The sequence below is a fragment of the Varanus komodoensis genome, unplaced genomic scaffold (genome assembly GCF_004798865.1).
Source record: "Varanus komodoensis strain SLA01 unplaced genomic scaffold, ASM479886v1 scaffold3, whole genome shotgun sequence".
Classification (NCBI taxonomy): Eukaryota; Metazoa; Chordata; class Lepidosauria; order Squamata; family Varanidae; genus Varanus; species Varanus komodoensis.
Window position 1 is genome coordinate 27,068,573 of NW_025335761.1, and position 8,971 is coordinate 27,077,543.

Genomic DNA, 8,971 nt, shown 5'->3' on the forward strand with positions numbered 1-8,971 from the left:
CTGGCCAAGGAATCATCCTCATGGTACCAAGACAGGCAATTTACCATGGCAATCATGGCAACTTTTGCAGTGTCAAGAATTGCAATTCTAATTCTTCTGCCTCTGACTCCTCCTCCCCCTCCTTTCCCAGTTTGGTAGGAAAAAAGAGAGAGAAACTTGGACTTCTGCCCATCTTCTCTGGCAGACAGGCGACTGGCATTTTTAAAGCTTATTTCCTCAGCCATCTGCTACATCGATAGACATTCAAAGTGATGCAGTGCATGTAATACAAGGGTAGCCCAATGCTGCATGCACAGATTCCAGTGTAGATGCAAAATACTTCCTTTCATTGGGTTTGGATTATCTGACAGTTCTCCAACCCCCGGCAACCCCTCTCACCTGGATTTGCATGGCAACAACTAGCCATAGCAAGCCAGGCCTGCATGGTGGCCAGGGAAAAATGGGACTGTGGTTGCCAAGCAGGACAGCCATAGTGAGCTGTTGTGTCCTTCCAACTGCCTCATGATGCACGATGATATATTTTCTAACGGCAGCAAAGGGGAACCTAGAAAATTCCTGCAAGAGTTAGCAAGAGGAGTCCCTGTAGCCCTAGTGCTTCAGCTTTACACCATTCATATTTCTTCAAAGGTTGGTTTGTGGAATTCACAGGTGCAGAGCTTCCAGTCCGTTGTAGTACCCGCTCAGTCCTGAAGCTCGCTGGGTGACTCTGGGCAGTCCCAGACTCTTAGCCTAACCTACCTTACTGCATTGTTTTGGTGAGGGTGAAATGGAGAGAAAGAGGCCCTTGTGAGCTGCTTCAGGTTCCTTCCAAGAGGAAGAAAAGCAGGGTTTAAATGGAATGCAATGATAGTGCCACTAGAAGGATAAGGACCTTCCAGCAACAACTACGGACTACTGTCCAGCAACAACTAAATTGATGTAGTCCAGAAAATACTTCCTCCCAAGTGCCAAAAGCTACAGACACAGACTTAATAAAGGTAATTTGCTGAAACACATTTTGACCAGCATTCTGTTGCTTCGTCCTTGTTACTCATCTGTTTGCTTGTTTATTCTATAGCACCAAGCTATTCTAAAAGGAATCTCTACATAGCTATTATATGTAGTTTTACAATAGAGTTGGGAACAATATTGGTGTGGCTTGTGTTTTTTATATAGCATCCCTAACAGCAAATGGGCATGATGAAATATTGTTTCAACCTTAAAACAGAATGCAACCAAGTGCTAAGTCACTGTTTTGCCTTTTAGCTCACCTATTTACTACAGTTTATGTTTTTGCTTTTGGAAGATAACCTTGCCAACAAAATTAAGGGTCACATGCCTTGTACAAGGAGTGAGGGATCAGGAATTAATTTCTCAGCTCCCTACTCTGGGCTACAAGTTTGTTTACAAGTTATTATTCAGTGAAACAATAGAGAGCTCAGAGGAAAAACACAAGAGCTGCTACAGATGTATTCTCTTATCCAGAAGAAAGAGATTAGATTGGGTACACTTGTTTCCAAGATTTCATTTGCAATCAGTTTCGTTTTTATGGTGACTTGAGAGTTGCTTAAAATAATTACAGTTCAGGCACAATGTCCCCTTTAATTCATACAGTTTACATTCCAGGAATTGTAATCATTTGCATAGGTTTGCTTGGCTTAAAGTATAAAGGAGAAACCCAGTGGCTCAGTGGTAGAATACATGCTTTGCATGCAAATAAACAAAAATAAAAATAAAATCTAGGTTTAATTGCTGGGGTCTCTTGACAAGGCTGGGGAAACCTGCTTCCTGAATCACTGAAGAGCAGGTTCTGATCAGTGTGGACCTCAAGGACAGTCTCCCAAAATATTCTGACTTATCAGCCCCGCTGGCCCCAGCCAGCATGGCTAATGGTCAGAGATGGTGGCAATTGTAAGACAAGACAACGTGTCTTACAGGGACTGAGGTGGTCTATCGTAGCCTGACCTAAATGGCTTCATGATTTGACTAAGCATAAGACAACTTCCTTTTTTTTCCCAAAAAAGACTACATCAGAAAAGCTCCCATTGTACATGCTGTAGATCATTTCTCAATTGTTCTGAAACTACTGCAAAGTGAAAAAATCTTGCCCAAACATTATTTTGTGGCTGCATGCTAACAGGAATTTCAGCAAAGCAAGTTTTGTCACTCAACAGAGAACTGCAGGCAGGGACAGATTCCTGATGAGTACATCAGTATGGTATATGTATTTGCATATACTTGTTCATTGTATATTCGTATTTATTTAAAAAGATAATTTATGGTGTCACTTTAAATAAAGTATATGAAACAGATACTTTGAAAAATTCGGCCCTGAATGGACTCTTCCAAATCAAAAATTCTATGGATAGATGTCTTTTCCTAACCTGTCAGAAAAGTAGGTTGGAACGTTGTACTTTGTACCTGGGAGCAAGTGCCACTGATTTCAACAAAACGTCTTTCAGTGTGTGTGTGCGCGCGCGCGCACGTGTGTATTTGGTGATCACAGCCTACAGCAAAGGAACCAGTATCTTGTACACAGGGACAGCATATTATTTGGTCTTAACATTCAATTGTAAATTCGTGCCAAATACCTACAGCCATTCTGTAGAAGCTTTTGAACAAGATGGCATTTGTGTTGATGATTTTCTGACAGTTTGGAAGCTGAATTATCAATTCCGCCATTTCCAGGGATTTAGTTCAGTTCGACTGAGTTAGTGTCATCGGCAAACTAGTGAGAGCTTGCCCAGTGATACAATTATTTTCATTGCTTCGAGCAATGAAGGCTTTTTTGCTGCACATAATATCTCCAGTGCATGCATCACATACCATGTGGTGACATACCTATGTTTGCCTGTGTTTGCACTGACTGCAATTTATGGGGAGGCTGCAGCCATCTTGGGCTCCCTATCATATATATGTTTTTGAAGCATGTTTTGTTATATCCCTACAATGCATTTCACATGCATGCAGAAAATGTTTGATGGGTACTCCTCCCCATTCAAATAAAAAAAGATTCCCTTTGAGGTGTGAAGCAACTCCAAGAATCATTAGAGGCCTTCTCTGAATTTGTAGCTCAAAGAAATGGTGTTCTGCCTGGAGCTTATTAAGAAAGGTTCCTTGTGGCTTTTCTTGTAATTAGACTGCCCCATCGTTCTGTCCTGTGCTGTGCTGGATTGCTAAAGCAAAGTGACTTGCATTACCTCTGTTTCTTCACTTCTGTTAGGAAGTAATGACTTTGAGAGATCTTGTCCCCTAGCTTCACCTTCCATTACACCTTTGCTATTAGCATAAAACAGGGGACTATCAACATGTCTTCTCTTCTTGGCTTGCCTTTCTTTCTCTTCTTATTGCTCCTAAGTTTTAACTGGAGAGGGGATTTTTAATGTGTCCTCACAGAGGGCTCTCAACCAGCAATCTGGGATAGGTGTTTGAATAATTCATTAAACTCCATCGTATAGAGTGACTAATGTGCTAATTATACAGAACCGTTTTATAAGGTTGGGTCAGGTGCTCAATGCTAAGCATCATTATAAAAAATTCATGTGGTATTTGGGAATTTGGGGTGAAACTGCTGATATGATAGACATCTGTGGAGTTAGTTACTTTTCTTTAAGCCAATACCTGCCTCGGATGTTGCCATGTTGGTCATAAGAGCCTATCATGACCTGATGCAGTTCACTTCATAGATAATGCAAATTATACAAGTTATTTGCAGTAAAATTTAGCCAAACACTGCAAAGACTGAAATATGAGCATATCTTATCAGTTACATATCAAGAATTTCTACTCAGTTCACACCTAGTGAAACTGCATCTTTTGGTGTTTGGATATTGTTGATTATGTAGTCATTATGTAGATAATGTACTTCATAAATATAGCCTTAGATGCATTCTGATAACCTACCTCTGTGCTGAAATTTTACATTATTTTATTGTGATGCTATTGTAATTTATTATGTAAAAATGCTCAGTTCACAGCTTTTAGCCCAGAGGTACAACTTAATTGAGCTGAACTTAACAGAAGCAAATATAAAAATGTGCTCCATATTTCAGGGTAGTGCTTTTGTTTCCTAGCAACACAATTTGCATTTGGGCAACAGAAGATGGAGAAGTTGAACTACTACCGCATGAGAATAGGATACCTTCCAAGCCTACGTACTGGCTTTTAGTTATAGTCTGTTCGTTCTCTGCTACCATAACAGATCTGCCATTCTGAAGCAATGGAAAAGAAACTGTGAAAATAATTCATTTTATACTTTCTTGATATCTCCTTCTTCTGTTTATCAAAGCCCAAGGTGTACATCCATGCATGTTGCTAAAATATCTTAGAGTTTACTTCTATAATTTTCAATCCTTATTCAAATATGGGACTTTTAAATTTAGTTTTATATTTTGCCACATTCATTTATATTCTTTTTTTTCTTATTACAAATTCAAAATGGTTTACATCATTCTCCTTCTGCTCTCAACCTACTCACAACAATCCTGTGAAGTAGGTTTGGCTGAGATTTTGGGACTGGCCCACAGTCACCTAGTTGGCTCCATGGCTGGGCAGGGACTAGACCCCAGATCTCCTGAGTCTCAGACCCACAATTTTAACCATTCTACCACACTGTCGGTCCTTTTTCCTCATGAATGCATACTGTGCTCCCCATCTTATCTCTCTTTCTCTTACTAAAGCAAGGAAGCCAAAACAAACAAGCCAAACAAAAAAAACTTGTGGTAGTTGGGGCCGACCCACTTGAGAAAATAAACCACCAGGTTAGTACCACTCCTTTACATGAGAAGGAGTAGAAATCCTATTTCAGAACTGTCATTCTGTTAATGAAGTAAGATCTATCTAGCATTCTACTAAAGTAAGATTTTCGTTTGTTGGTTTTGCATGTTCTTATTTAAGTTGTTGTGGAAGTGGGCCACAGTGCAATTCTTCACACATTTATTCAGCTCAACTGAGTTCATGGGCACTTACTGCAAGCAAGTGCATATAGTTTGAAGCCTGAAACTATTTGGTTCCTCTGGTAGTGGAAGTTAACTTCAGACACTTGCTCTGAATACTCAAATGATAAGAATAAAAGGGTTAGTGCCAGAAGAGAAGGCAAGCAGCATGACTGAGTACAGGGAGCCCTTAATACAGAGTTACAGCCAGGTTCCACATATGCATTTAAATAATACCTGTTTCTTTGCCTCACATTTAGTCTTCAAGCATTATTTTCAGCTGATTAATACTATTTAACAAGATGACTGAAATAATTCCAATAAACCCTTGCTGGCTATTTTATACTGGATGGTGCTGATCTTTACTAGATTTGCTGCTGGGCAAATAGACATTGCTTGACATTAAACAGCAGATTCTTGCTCTCAGAGGGACTCAGACGTGTGTTTAGAGATACCTCTCGTTATGACTTTCCATATTTGCTTCAAAGAAGATGGAACTACATAGAGGCATAGGACACGGCCCTATTCCAGTTCAGACCATTGGTTCTTTTCCCCCCATGTAATTAGTGCGGACTAAGGAGCCTTCGGGCAACCTGGCTACATCAGGAATTGAATCTTGACCTTCTGCATGAAAAGCACATGATCAGCCATGGCGCTAAGATCTTTCCCATGTGTGCACACAGAAATATCTTCACACAGATGCTCCCAATTTTTTAAGTGAGTAGAGAGGCCTCTTGGTCGTATTGCCAGTTGTGGAACAATAAATGCAGGTGCTTATATAGGAAAAGCTATGTTAGGCAAGCAGCAAGTGGTGCTTTTACCAAGTGAGCAGACTTTTTTTTCTTGCAATGGGACTTTCATGTGCTCTTTTTTCACCCTATGCCCTCTGATGGTTCTCCAGAGCAGATCTGGGGACCAATGGAATGTGAAGAAACTCCTCTGCCATCAATGTCCTTTCCACTGGTGGTCAGGTCTCACCAGATCCAGCCAGAGAAGTGACGAATTATATTAAGAAACAAGTGAAGGTTTATTTATATTTCCTTCCAGGAACAACAACAACAATAACACCAAAAGTTAGCGCTCTATAGGATCACTTTTCACCACTTGAGGATATGACTGGAACTATTTCTGCCTCATGGCCATGGTCCACGCAGCCCTGCAGATGAATGGCATCTGCAAGCCCATTGTGTCCCTTCCTTTCCTTGCACCACGGCCTCACCCACAGTTCAATCCTCTGCATGTCTACTTGGAGGTAAGCCCCATTCAGTTCAACAAGAGGTATTGCCATGCAGCAGTGTGCTGAGTTGCAGCCTTAGGGCTTTTTATGTCTGTCTTTCAACCCACCTCTTTACTGAAACTTCTGCTTCCAGATTCTTTATGGGATTAAGGTTGGCTCATTTTGCCTCCCACTCCTAGGTTTTCCTTCTTCACCTTTCTGTACGATACCTCACACTCCCACAAGGTGGCACTGTGGTATACCAGAATTGCACAAATACACCCTGGCTTCATCCACCAGTCAAGACATACCAGACAGTTGTCATTAGAAAACCTCACCACTGTAGTGGTTGCAAAGAAGGAGAGATGGCCTGGACAAGGCCAGTGCCATGTAAAGCAACTACAAGCCATGGAGAGCGAGGATTCGTGAGTCAGAATAGATGCCTCATGTAGAAGGACTCTTAATCATACTTGATGTGTTTACACTCAAAGCTTTAATGTTTCTAGCTTTTAGCAATGATAATGCTCTACTTACAGTGCTTTTTATACCTATTTACTTCACTGACAGTAAAAAATCTATTTGCATATATGTAATTTCTTTCACATTTAGCTACATACTAAATATCTAATGTGAATATATTTCATCCTTCAACAGAAGGGGGAAAATGGAGAATGTAATACCACTGCATTGGGCCAATGATTTTTTAAAAGCTGGGTTTTTTCTTATATTTTTTTTTACCAAATTTTACAGACTCACTAATGGTATGCAGTGGAAAACATTTTATTCTATTTTTCAATGTTGTTCAAAGCCACATTCATTTGGGGTTTGATTTTGCTGTTGCTATGTTTCATCAAGCCATCTCCAATACATAATGATTCTGTAAATGAATGCCATCCAGAATGCCTTATACTTGACAGCCCTACTGAGGGATGAAATGGAGAGGGAGAGATTTTTCTCCCTCTCCCTTAAAACTAAAACCTGGTCATCCCATGAAACTGATTGATGGGAGGTTTAGGAAAGATAAAAGGAAGTGCTTCTTCACACAATGTACTGTTAAACTATGGAATTCACTACCATGGGAAGTGGCAATGACCACCAATCTGCATGGCTTTAAAAGGGGATTGGGTAGATTCATGGAAGAGGCTATCAGTGCCTACTAGTCTTCCTGGCTATGTGCTGCCTTCTTTACCAGAGGTGGCTTGCCTGCATGTACCAGTTGCACCTACCCTGCGTGAGGAATCTCATGTACTGCTGGTTGCCTCATGTGGCCGGGATGCTGAAATGGATGGAGCATTCAACTGATCAAACACAGCTTTTCTCATGTTCTTATGCTGACTTATACCCAAATTTAAAACTGTTTACATCAGAATAAGGAAACACCTTTTCAATGGAGACCTAACTGCTCTTCTGCTTGTAATGCTTGTGATTTCTTTCTAAAGCTTTCTACTACCCTTTTGGGTTACAAGAACTGATGACTTTCAGACAAATGGGAGAAGTCTCCATTTTAGAAGCTCTGGAAATCCATTGACAGAATAAACACCATCCAGATAGATGGACTATATGAGAATGTGAAAGAGAGAGAGAACAACCCTAATTCAGCCCTAACATGGTTGAATATACAGGACTTTAAATCCAGATTTTAATGAGCCAAGCATTCAAAGCCCTGAGCCTGGATGGAGAAATCTGTTACTTTTGGTGTATCCCATAGCAGCAGCTTTGTCATCTCAGGTTCTTTCTAGCCTAAATATGATAATTTCATTAATTTTATAAAATGCTTATAAAAATGGACTGAAGTAAAATTCTAAGCCATCCTGGGAGGACAGAATGAGGAATGATTTGTGTCAGCAACTGGAAACTACTAATTGCAATATTTAAATGAGGATAGTGGCTGTAGAAATAAAAGCTACAAGAAAACTTTACAGTAAAACATTATCTGCAATTTTGATAATGCCAATGAGTTGAAAATTCTTGAGCAAGGTCTATAGAAAAACTATCAAATAAGTCTAGTGCCCAGAAGAGAGACTTAAATCACTCAAACTCTACCAAAATCACACAACAGGAATAGTATGAAGTGATAACAGCAGTTTTGTTCTGATTCTTTTATGATAACTACACAGAAACAGAAAACAATGGGAAATGAAAGAAAGTGATAGAGCTTCCTGGAAAAAGACTTTCTCCTTAAACCCTTAATGTTCCTGTTCTCTGTATCACCACCATTTCAGTACTCTACATGACATATTTTTCTGAGAAAAAATCCTTTCTCTAGTGAAAAAATATTCATTTTATTTTTTCGGGTCATTTAAGGTCTGCTATACACCCAAGCTGGATGTCTGTTAGTTTTTCTTTCTGCTGCAATCAGAATATTTTAATCACAAGTTCATTCGCTTTCATTTATGATGAAGTGTGTTTATTTCAGTGAGTTCTGATCCAAAGCAAACCAAAGTCTTGCCTATTTTCATGGGCCAAATCCCTTGGTTGCAGCCATTCCTAGCATGGTGGTGATGCAGCTGAATCTCTACCACAGTGCTGTTCAGAAGAGGACCAGTCTGGAAAAGAGGTGATGGCCCTTTCATTCAGCTTTACAAACATGGTTGAGCATACAGGAATTCCAACCCAGACTTTTAAGAGCTACATATTCAAAACTATCTGCTTGGATGAACAAATCAGTTTTGTTTTCCCCATCCTATTTATGAAGACATTTGTGAATTTCAGTAAGCTTTTAAAATGAACCTAGTAGAAGCATCACCTGACCTGCCTTCATACTAAGCAAAGCGGCTGCAGAGAGTGATGACTTCATGTTGGAGAAACCCAGTTACATATGCTAGCAAAGGGCAGTCTGCCT